The sequence below is a fragment of the Rhinopithecus roxellana genome, chromosome 8, assembly GCF_007565055.1.
Source record: "Rhinopithecus roxellana isolate Shanxi Qingling chromosome 8, ASM756505v1, whole genome shotgun sequence".
Classification (NCBI taxonomy): Eukaryota; Metazoa; Chordata; class Mammalia; order Primates; family Cercopithecidae; genus Rhinopithecus; species Rhinopithecus roxellana.
In genome coordinates this window covers 799,110-810,637 of record NC_044556.1, presented here as the reverse complement: position 1 = coordinate 810,637, position 11,528 = coordinate 799,110, and the positions used below count along the sequence as shown (strand labels likewise).

The following is an 11,528-nucleotide window of genomic DNA, read 5'->3' as shown; positions in this document are numbered from 1 at the left end:
GAATGGATGAACCTACAGCTAAGATGGATGGATGGATGGGTAAGCAGATATATATATAGATAGAGAAATTAGATAGATAGGATGAGTAGATTAGATAGACACACCCAGAAACAATGTTCCATCGCTGCCCCAGATATGCGGGATCCTCATTTGTGACATGGGAACTGGGGATCCTGGGTCACTCCAATCACTCCAGATGCTACACGGCCAGTGACTTACTCAGTACGATGCTGAAGAACCATCAGAAACAGGATCAGAGTCACTCTCAAGCAAAATTAAAATAAAAATAAAATAAAAAATAAAAACCTCCAAGGATTAAATGATTTTTCCCATTGTCCTGGGGAGAAATTAATCCAAGGGAGGTCACAGGGCAAAGAATTCCCCATCACCACCACCACCACCAGGGATATACCATCACCCCTGGAGTTTTCTGATTTACTCTTTGTCCCATTAAGCATGAAATTTCTTTTGCTAGGTTTCTTTCTGATAAGGGAGAAGAGCTTAATATCTCTACCTTTCCTCTCCTCCTCCTGCCTAGTCTCTGTATTCTGGGTTAAACTTTAATTTATGTTGGGAATTTGCAATGTCTGACACATCTAGCTGAGCCTTCTGCACAGAGATACATTGGGAGTGGAGGCTAATAATTGGGTCAAAGGAGAAACGCCATAAGCCCACACTCCTATCAGGGTGGATTAAAGGTCTGACTTGCCTGACTCTTGTCTCACCTGCTCCCATGGTCTGAGTAAAAGTTTGGGTCCTGGGGCTATGAGGTTGTGTGAAGCCTTCCAGCCCCATACCTGCAGAACAGTTTGCAGCGCACTCTGCTCTGAACTGCCCCAAGTTTGCACAGATATTCTTCATTCCTCGAAAGAAACTGCACCCTTCAAAGCTCACACATTTCCCTTCTTGGCTCAGCACAGACTGCAAGTTCTCTAGTTAGCTTATTATCAAATAAAATGGTGGAGAAGGGAACCCAGGCAGCTGGGCACAAAAGGCAATGAGCAACAAGCTTCCTCTCCGAACGCGATTTTCTGTGTAAGATCCTGGACACTCCCTGGACTGCTCCCAGCCATCTGCCTCGTGCTAGGTTTCTAGTTAATGTACAATAAAAAATCTCACATCTTCCTTCTAGATATAGCTGTGGTCATTTCAACTTAAGCAGCTGTGCTTGAGAATCTTCTCCTTAATACCACACGACAAGGTCATTCCCCACTGCTTTTATTTACCTTCACTTACATTTTTGTACAAACATTGGATTGAACAAGAACAGAGAAGAGAATCACAATTATTGTGTAGATGCTACTTTGAAGTTACATTTTATCTTGTAATTATTACAGTGCTGGGACTATTCGAGCTTTAAAATCCTTTCTTGAGATCCCGAAGCTCGTCAGTGTTTCTGTTGGCATTAGGGGTTGATATGGTTTGGGTCTGTGTCCCCACCCAAATCTCATGTTGAATTGTAATCCCCAATGCTGGATGTGGCGCCCGGTGGGAGGTGTTTGGCTCATGGGAGCAGATCCCTCATGGCTTGGTGCAGTCTTCCTGTTAGCGAGTTCTTGCAAGATCTGGTTATTTAAAACTGTGTAGCACCTGCCCCCCTCTCTCTTGCTCCTGCTTTTGCCAAGTGGTGTGCCTGCTCCTACTTTGCCTTCTAACATGAGTAAAATCTCCCTGAGGATTCCCCAGAACCAGATGCCACTATGCTTCCTGTACAGCCTACAGAATCATGATCCAATTAAACCTCTTTTGTTTATAAATTACCCAGTCTCAAATATTTCCTTTTTGGTGGGGGAGGGGTCTTAAACTCCAGGCCTCAAGCGATTCTCCCACCTTGGCCTCCCAAAATGCTGGGATTACAGGCATGAGCCACCATACCCAGCCAGGTATTTCCTTATAGCAACACAAGAGTGGCCGAATACAGAAGGATATTGCCATTGATTTAATACTAGTCTTCTCTCCTGTATGTCGCTCTGCTTGACTAACCTTAAACAGTCACTTTAAATAACTTGTAAGATTCATCTAACTACACACTTTTCATATTGTCCTTCAATCCTTGTACTTACAGCATAAACATGTTTTATGCTTGTTATATAGGTATTTAAATAATGCATATAGGCCCTATGTTTCTCTATCAATGTTATAATTTTTATCAGCCACATAATTTTGAATCACATTTATATACCATCATTCACCTTCCATCTATCCAAAAGATATGAGAAGCGGAAAGAAAGGAATAAAAGGAAAGTGCTAGTAGATAATCTGAACAGGCCTATATCTATTAAAGCAATTGAAACAATATTTAATAACCTTCCAAAACAGAAAGCCAAGACCCCAATTGGCTCACTGATGAATCCTATCAAATATTTAAGGAAGAAATTATACCAATTTTCTTCTATGTCTTTTGAAAGACAGAAGCAGGGGGAATATTCCATAACTCATTTTATGAGGCCAGCATTACCCTAATGCCAAATACAGAGACATTATAAGAAATCAAATAAAAGAGAAAGAAGGAAAAAAAAGAAGAAATTAAAAAATTATGCAGATTAATATTGCTCAAAAACCTAGATGCAAAATTCTCAGGAAAATATCAAATCAAATCCAGCAAAGTATAAAAATAATTACACACATTAACAGGGGTGAGATGACGTCTTATCATGGTCTTAACTTGCATTTCCCAGATGATTAATGATGTTGACCATTTTTCAATGTATGTGTTTGCCATTTGTATCACCTCTTTTGAGAAATGTCTATTCAGATAGTTTGCCTATTTTTTAAAAGGATTATTTTGAGGTAATTTTTTTTTTTTTTTTTTTTTTTTTTTTTTTTTTGCTATTGAGTTAAGTTCCCTGTGTATTCTAATTACTAATCCCTTGTCAGATGGATAATTTGCAAATATTTTTTCTCATTCTGTAGGTTATCTCTTCACTTTATTGATTTGTTACTTTGCTGTGCAGAAGCTTTTTGGTTTCATGTGACCCCATTTGTCTATTTGCTTTTGTTGCCTGTGCTTTTGAGTTCTTACCCAAAAAATCCTTGCCCAGACCAATGTCCTGAAGTGTCTTCCAAATATTTTCTTCTACTAGTTTGAAGTGTCATGTCTTGCACTTAAGTCTTTAATCTACTGTGATGGTTAATTTTGAGTGTCAACTTGCTTGGATTGAAGGATACAAAGTATTGTTCCTGGGTGTGTCTGTGAGGGTGTTGTCAAAGGAGATTAACATTTGAGTCAGTGGACTGGGAAAGGCAGACCCACTCTCAATCTGGGTTGGCACAATCTAATCAGCTGTCAGCACAGCAGAATAAAGGCAGGCAGAAAAACATGAAGAGACTAGACTGGCTTAGCCTCCCAGCCTACATTTTTCTCCCTTACTGGATGCTTTTTGCCCTTGAACATCAAAATCCAAGTTCTTCGGCTTTGGGACTCAGACTGGTTTCCTTGCTCCTCAGCTTGCAGATGGCCTACTGTGGGACCTCACCTTGAGATCGTGTGAGTCAATATTCCTTAATAAACCCCCTCTTTATGATACATCTGTCCTACTAGTTCTGTCTCTCTAAAGAGAACTGTCTAATACAGATTTTGGCACCAGGAGTGGGATTCATACATCTATCCTATTAGTTTGGTCCCTCTAGAGAACCCTAATTAATACAGATTTTGGTACCAGGAGTGGGGTTCCTACATCTATCCTATTAGCTCTGTCCCTCTAGAGAACCCTAACTAATACATCTATCTTGATTTTATTTTTGAATAGGGTGAGAGAAAGGGGTCTAGTTTCATTCTTCTAAATATGAAGACCCAGTTTTTTTCAGCACCATTTATTGAAGAGACTGTTTTTTTTTAACTGAATGGTCTTTGCACCTTTGTCAAAAATTAGTTGGCTCTAAATTCATAAATTTATTTCTGGGTTCTCTGTTCTGTTCCACTGGTCTGTGCATCTCTTTTTATACCAGTACTATATGGTTTTGGCTGTAGCATTGTAGTATAATTTGAAGTTGGCAGTGTAATATTTCCATCTAAGTTCTTTTTTCTCAGGACAGCTTTGGCTATTTGGGGTCTTCTGTGATACCACATGAATTTTAGAATTTTTTGTATTTTTGTGAAGAATCTCATTGATATTTTCATAGGAATTGCATTCTATCTCTGTATGCTTTTAGTAGTAGGCTCGTTTTTGCAATATTATTTCTTCCAATCCATGAACATGGGATGATGCTCCATTTTTGAGTGACCTTTTCCATTTCTTTCATCACCATTTTATAGTATTTCTTGCAGAGATCTTTCAACTACTTGGTTAAATTTATTCCTAAATATTATGTATATAATACATATAATTTATAATAATATATAATATATTATATATTGTATGTTATATATTATATAGTTATATTATATTATGTATTATATTATATTATATATTATATTATATATTTATATTATATTTTATTATATATTATATTATGTATTATATTATATCATATATTATATTATATATTTATATATTATATATTATATACATTGTATATCATATATACACCTATTGTGTATGTAATATATAATTATATATTACATATTGTGTAGAATATATTATATATTAATATTTGATATATATTTAATATTATAAATATGTAATATTCATAATATATAATATATTATATATTATATATACATCTATTATAAATGGCATTACTTTCTTTCTTAGTCTGCTACCTCGTCTTTTGTATATGGAAACACCAGTGATTTTTGTATGTTGATTTTGAATCCTGCTGCTTTATTGAATTTGTTTCCCAGTTCTAAGAGAGTTTTGGTGGAGTTTTTAGGGTTTTCCGTGCACATATTATGTCATCTTCAAACAGGGGAAATTTGACGTCCCTGTCCTTTATTTCTTTCTCTTGCCCGATTTCTCTGGCCAAGACTTCCAGCGCTATGTAGAATAAAAGTGGTGAAGGTGGGCATACTTGTCTTGTTCCAGTTCTTAGAGGAAAAGCTTTCCGTATTTCCCCATTTTGTATGATGGCGGCTGTGGATTTGTCGTGCCTATCCTTTATTTTGTTATGTATACTTGTTCTATACCTACTTTGTTTAGTGCTTTTTATCGTGAAGAAATGTTGAATTTTATCAAACGCTTTTCCTGCATTTACTGAGACGATTATATGGCTTTTGCTATTCACTCTGTTGCTCTTTAATAAATATGATGTGATGTCATTTTTTAATTTGAATATGTCAAAACATCGTTGCATCCCTGGGATAAATTTCACTTGATCATAATAAATTATCTTTATAGTGTGCTGCTGGATTTGATTTGCTAGTATGTTATTGAGAACTTTTGCACTTGTATTCATCAGATATATTGTTCTGTTGCTTTCATTTCTTCTTGTGTCCCATTCTGGTTTTGGTATAAGGGTAATGCTGGCTTCACAGAATGAGTTAAGAAGAATTCCCTCTTCTTTGATTTTTGGAATAGTTTGAGAAGAATGGGTATTAAGTTTTTTTTTTTTTTTTTAATGTTTGATAGAATTCAGTACTGAAGCCATCAGGTCCTGGGCTTTTTTATTACTGATTATAATTCATTACTTGTAGTTAGTCTGTTTAGACTTTCTATTTCTTTTTGGTTCAATCTTAATAGGTTGCATGTGCCCAAGAAATTATACATTTTTGCTAGGTTTTCCAATTTGTTGGCTTATGGTTGATTGTAATAGGCTCTAATGATTCTTTGTATTTCTATGGTATCACTTGTTATGTCTCCTTTTTCATTTCTGATTTCATTTATTTTAGTCTTTCTTTTTTCTTACTTGGTTTAGCTAAACATTTGTTAATTTTATTATTTTTTTTGCAAACCAAACTCTTTGTATTATTGATCATTTTTTTATTTTTACCTTCAGTTTCGTTTATTTTTGCTCTAATCTTCATTAGTTCATTGTTTCTACTAATTTTGAGTTTGGTTTGCTTTTGCTTTTCTAGTGCCTTGAGGTGCATCATTTGATTATTTGAAATATTTCTACTCTTTTTGATGCTATAACGTCCTTCTTAATACTGCTTTTGCCTTATCCCATAGCTTTTGATATATTGTGTTTATACTGTCATTTGATTCAATAAGTTTTAAATGTTCTTCTTAATTTTTTATTAATTCATTAGTTGTTCAAGAGCATGTTGTTAATTTTCATGTATTTGTACAGTTTTGAAAGTTATTTCCGTTATTGATTTCTAGCTTTATTTCCTTGCCATCAGAAAGTACACTTGATGTGATATCAGTACTTTTAAATTTGTTGAGACTTGCTTTGTTGCCCAATGTGTGATCTCTCCAGATTTTTCCATGTGCTAATAGAAAAAAATGTGTATTCCTCAGCTGTTGCAGGAACTATTCTGTCAATGTCTGTTAAGTCTCTTTGGTCTAAAGTGAAATTTAAATACAATGTATCTTTGTTGACTTTCAGTCTAGATGACCTGTCCAGTGTTGAGAGTGGGTTACTGAAGTCCACAGCTATTATTGTATGGGAGTTTCTCTCTCCTTTTAGATCTAATAATAATTGTTTTGTCTATCTAGGTGCTCCAGTGTTGGATGCATATATATTTACTATAGTTATATGTTCTTGCTGAATCTATCCCTTGTCTGTTTTATTTTTATCTGATATAAACATAGCTACTCCTATTTGCTTTCGGTTTCCACTTAGGTAGAATGTCTTTTTCCATCACTTCACTTTCAGTCTATATGTTTCTTGATAGGTAAAGTGAGTTTCTTGTAGGAAGTACATAGTTGGTTCATTTAAAAAAATCCATTCAGCCAGTCTATATATTTTAAGTGGGGGATTTAATCTATTTACATTCAAAGTTATTATAGGTAAGAACCTTCTTCTATCATTTTATTAATTGTCCGCTAGTTGTTTTGTATATCTTCTATTCCTCTCTTCCTTTCTTATTGTTTATGATTGTGGTTTTGGTAGTTTTCCATAGTAATAAGGTTTGATTCTTTTCTCTTAAGTGTATCTACTTTGCCAGTGGATTTTATACTTTTGCATGTTGTCATGATGATAATCATCCTCTTTGCACTTCCAGATGCAGGACTCCCTTGAGCATTTCTTGTAAGACAAAAAACTCAAAAGTGTCAGGATGTCAGTTCTTCCCAACTAAATGTATAGATTCAATGAAATCACAATGAAAATATCAGAAAGTTTTTGGGCTTTTTTTTACAATTTAAATTTTTATTAGAGAAAGATATTATTCATATTCACGATTTCTTAAAGTCCTTTTTAAATGAGTGTATTCCTTAAGAAATACACTAAAATCAAAAAAAAAAAAAAAGATACTGAAAAAAAAAAAAGAAATACACTAAAATCATGACTTATGTTTCACAGGGGGAAGAAACTATGAGAATCCTATTAACCCAAACTTGATCCATATTATGCTTATTTCTTAAGCATTTATATGTTCATATATGCTTGGTGGATAGTGATCATTCATCCCCACAGTGGTAAATTTCATCATAATATTAAGTGACTCAGAGAGACTAAAATAGTCACATGTAGATTAGATAAACAGATGTTTATTCTGTTATACCTAAGCTTACTTACAAAGCAACATAAAATGAGCATTGGATAACAATGATAACAAATGAAAACACACAGAATTAAATGCTAATCCCTTCCATGAAAAGTAACAGATAAAAGGGCTTCTTGCTTTGTTAAAAACAAATCATGATCTATTGTATCAAAAAGGTAAGACATTGATTTTACAAAATTGTATTTCCAAATACAGATAAAAAAAGTCTTGAACAGTTAATTCAGATTTTATTGATCTAAAATGTGCAAAAAATATGATAATACTTAAGTTTATTAAATTCATTGTACACAGGCCAATATCATCCCATACAAAAAAAGCCTCAGTATCTTGTTAAGATTCAAAATAGTGTTTAATTATCTGAGCTTAAGATTTATTGAACCACTATCCAAATAACAACAAAAGTCCATATTGTAAAAGAAAAAAGTAAAACTAAAAATTTTCTGATTATTATGATTTGAAATTCATTCTCATGAAAACATAAAACTATAGCCAATATCCATTTGAAAAGTGAAGAAAAATTGGAAGTCCCTATGATAAATACACCAATTATAAATAAAAATTAAAATCAAATTTTACTATTACAGAATGCACATGTTCTTTTTAAGTTATTCAGGTTTAATAGATTTACTAAGGACAGAGTTCACACAGCATGTATTTGGTACTTCTGTTTAGTATCCAGAGGGGTTAATTTGCAAAGTACCCCCAGAGAAGGTTGAGAAGGTAAAATAAACATAAAATTGTGATACTTTTCTCCACACCACAACAAAGGTGCTTGGATTTAAAAATTCAATTTGCAACTCTAGAAGAAAAAGAGAAGAAACAATTTACAATCCCAAAATATTTTCCAGAAAAATGACAAAACTGGTAACTACCTAGAAATGTTATTAGTGAATCAAAGTGCAGGTAATGACAGCACTAACATCAAATGTATTTGAAGACTCAAAGTTTTAAATGTTGTCGATGACAAAGAACTAGTTGATTTTTTAAAGTGGTAGGTGTGAAATGAAGATAATACAAATCTAATTTTTCCAGGAACTATAGCACTCCCCTGTCCCCATGAAATTAAATTATGATTTCACTGTTCAACATAATATAAAACTGTTTTGAGTAAGAGTGAAATAGAAGCATGAATTTAGATATGCACCAAACCCTGTATGATGGACTAATTCACATGTAGTATTTTTTATAACAACCTAATTAGATATTGTCTTTCATTACTTGTTATAATTCTGAGAAACTGCTTTTAAAAACATACATTTACACTACCACTTAACTACATGGGGACATATAAATACATAAATTTTTAAAGAAAAAAATTCAAGTTATTTAGAGGAGAAATAAAACTTCAATTATTTCCTTTTTCTATTATTATACTTTACATTCTAGGGTACATGTGCACAACGTGTACATATTGAAGCTGCATTTTAGATAAAAAGTTATATGGCTTATGACACTTTGCACAATGTAATAAATTTATATTCCAATTTTCTCATAAATGAAAGATCGTAAAGCAAAATATTTTGTTCCTTGAAAATAGTCTCTCTTTTCTCCTAACCCTGGTAAGAACAATTAGTGAGCCCTTGATTTCAAGACTGTTGTTGTCATCCATGTCAATTGACTTTTTCATGAAGTATAATATTTTGAGAGAGAGAGAGAGATGTAAAAATTAAAGAGAAAACCTGCTTTTGGAATGCAACAATTCTAAATCATTTCACTAAGAAGCACCCTTTGATATGCTGGTCTGAACTTTTAATATGAAACCTAAACAGTACTTATTTCAGAAGTAGAATTTTCTCCAGTTTTAATAACTTCATATGTAGCAATACTAAGGACATCAGCCCGTGCTTTCAAGATTTTGGTAGGTGTTCTAATAATGTAATATTTTAGATATGGCTCATTGTCAAGGTTGGGTGGACAGAGATGTCATGCATTGCCTACAGAAAGCTAACTAAACTCTTAATGACTGAATAATGGTTTGCATTTTGCTTGAGCCAAAAAAGATGTTTAAGCCATGTACCACCACATTCCCTGCTTAACATTCCTAAGTTTCTTTACTCTTCATAGTTTTCTAATGAACATATAGTTTTCCTGAGTAAGATTATTAAAAAGTTAACCTTTCTTCCAAAAGTATAAAGATAAATAAAATACAATTTTTTTTTACATAGCCTTAAAGGCACAGAGATATTGACCGCTCCTCTTCATTATGATTGGCCCACCCCTTTAAAAAGACAGCAAGAGGCCGGGCGCGGTGGCTCACGCCTGTAACCCCAGCACTTTGGGAGGCCGAGGCGGGCGAATCACAAAGTCAGGAGATCCAGACCATCCTGACTAACACGGTGAAACCCCGTCTCTACTAAAAAATACAAAAAACTAGCCAGGCGAGGTGGTGGGCGCCTGCAGTCCCAGCTACTCGGGAGGCTGAGGCAGGAGAATGGTGTGAACCCGGGAGGCGGAGCTTGCAGTGAGCCCAGATTGTCCCACTGCCCTCCAGCCTGGGCGACAGAGCAAGACTCCGTCTAAAAAAAAAAAAAAAAAAAAAAAAAAGACTGCAACAGACGATTCAATTGTATAAAATACTTCGAAGTACAGAAATTAAATGCTTTAGTCCATAAGCATATCCCTCATCTACTGTGTTGCTGGGGAACATATGTGAGCAAAATCTATCATGCACACCTCAGCAATCTCTTGGCAACCAGTGGGAAGGTGGTAGAAAACTTTTTCCAGTTAGGAAAGTACATTTCCATTTAAATGTTCTTGTGACTTGCTTTTCCACCCATTGTCTTGCTCCAGATTTTCAATTTTCAATAAAGTCTGACTGTGATGCTTTTTCGTATACATTTTCCTGTGACCAGCATACATCTCGAATAAGCTTTTGCCTACCGAAGCCTCTATTTTTCCATTCGCTGTGGAACTGAACACATGAAAGTTACTGTAGTACTCTAGTACTTCCGTGTCTGACAGTTGTCCTTTGGACAAAAACTTTTCTGCCAAATTTCTGTCATTCAGTTTTGTGGATGTTGGCTGAGACGAACCTTCACAAACAAAGTAATGAACTTGTGTAAAAGTTAAGCTGCTTCTGCTTTTCAAACCACTGCAGAGTTTTCTCAATCTTCTGAATACTGGCAGCAACTGCTTTTCTTAAGCAGTACCCATTGTGGAAAAAGTCCGGAGACTCCATCCTTTATAGTTTCTTTTGTTAAGCTTCTTCCATAGTGTTGGTTTGTGTCTCATAGCTATCAGAATGAACACGATAAACCCTCATGCCAAGCACCAAGAACCCAATCTCTTCCATTAATAGGTACTTACTGACCTGTTGCTGAATCTTCTCAGATAAAGCAAAAGGATCATAGCTTTTTGGCCCTATCTTTACATTCATTGTACAGGGCTTATTAAATTTACGAGTCACATCTTCCATTTTTAGGTATAAATCGTTTGGTGCAGTGGGAGGTGGCCAGATGCCATAATATTTTGGCAAAGATTTTCGTAGTTCTAGAAGAACACCATCGGTACAGTTAGCAGAACAAACAATATTATAGAATTCCAGCTCTCTTGGCCTTTTGGAGGTGATTGTAACTGTTTCAAAACTATGCCATGCCATCTGGATGTTGCAGTATACCCACTTTGCACTTCCCGTACATGTGCCCGGCCACCTGATGCGAGAGGGGCACGCAGCCGTTGAGGAAGCGGAGTCTGCCGCCCGCCAGCTACGGGGTATCCTCATGGGTGGCCTCGATCGCCGGTGGGGTCCGCATTTCTGGGGGCTTGGCGCCTCGACCCGGATGGGGGATGGTGGCTCTGCTGCCATAAGGGAGAACAGAAGCGGTAGGGGCAGCGAGAGCAGGAAAAAAATAAAAGGGCAAGGGAGGGGGCGCCAGAGAACCGGGCATCACTCAGGCCCGGGCGCGAGGAGGCCCAGGGGTTCCCGCGGCTGGTGCCCGCTAAGGCCCAGGGACGGGGCCCATGACGCCTCGGGGGCGCG

At 35.7% G+C, this 11,528-nt stretch overlaps 1 pseudogene; it reads right to left on the bottom strand.

The window, feature by feature from the left end:
- Window positions 1-10,109: 10,109 nt before the first annotated feature.
- On the bottom strand, window positions 10,110-11,354 carry LOC104661133 (annotated as a pseudogene).
- Window positions 11,355-11,528: the final 174 nt, after the last annotated feature.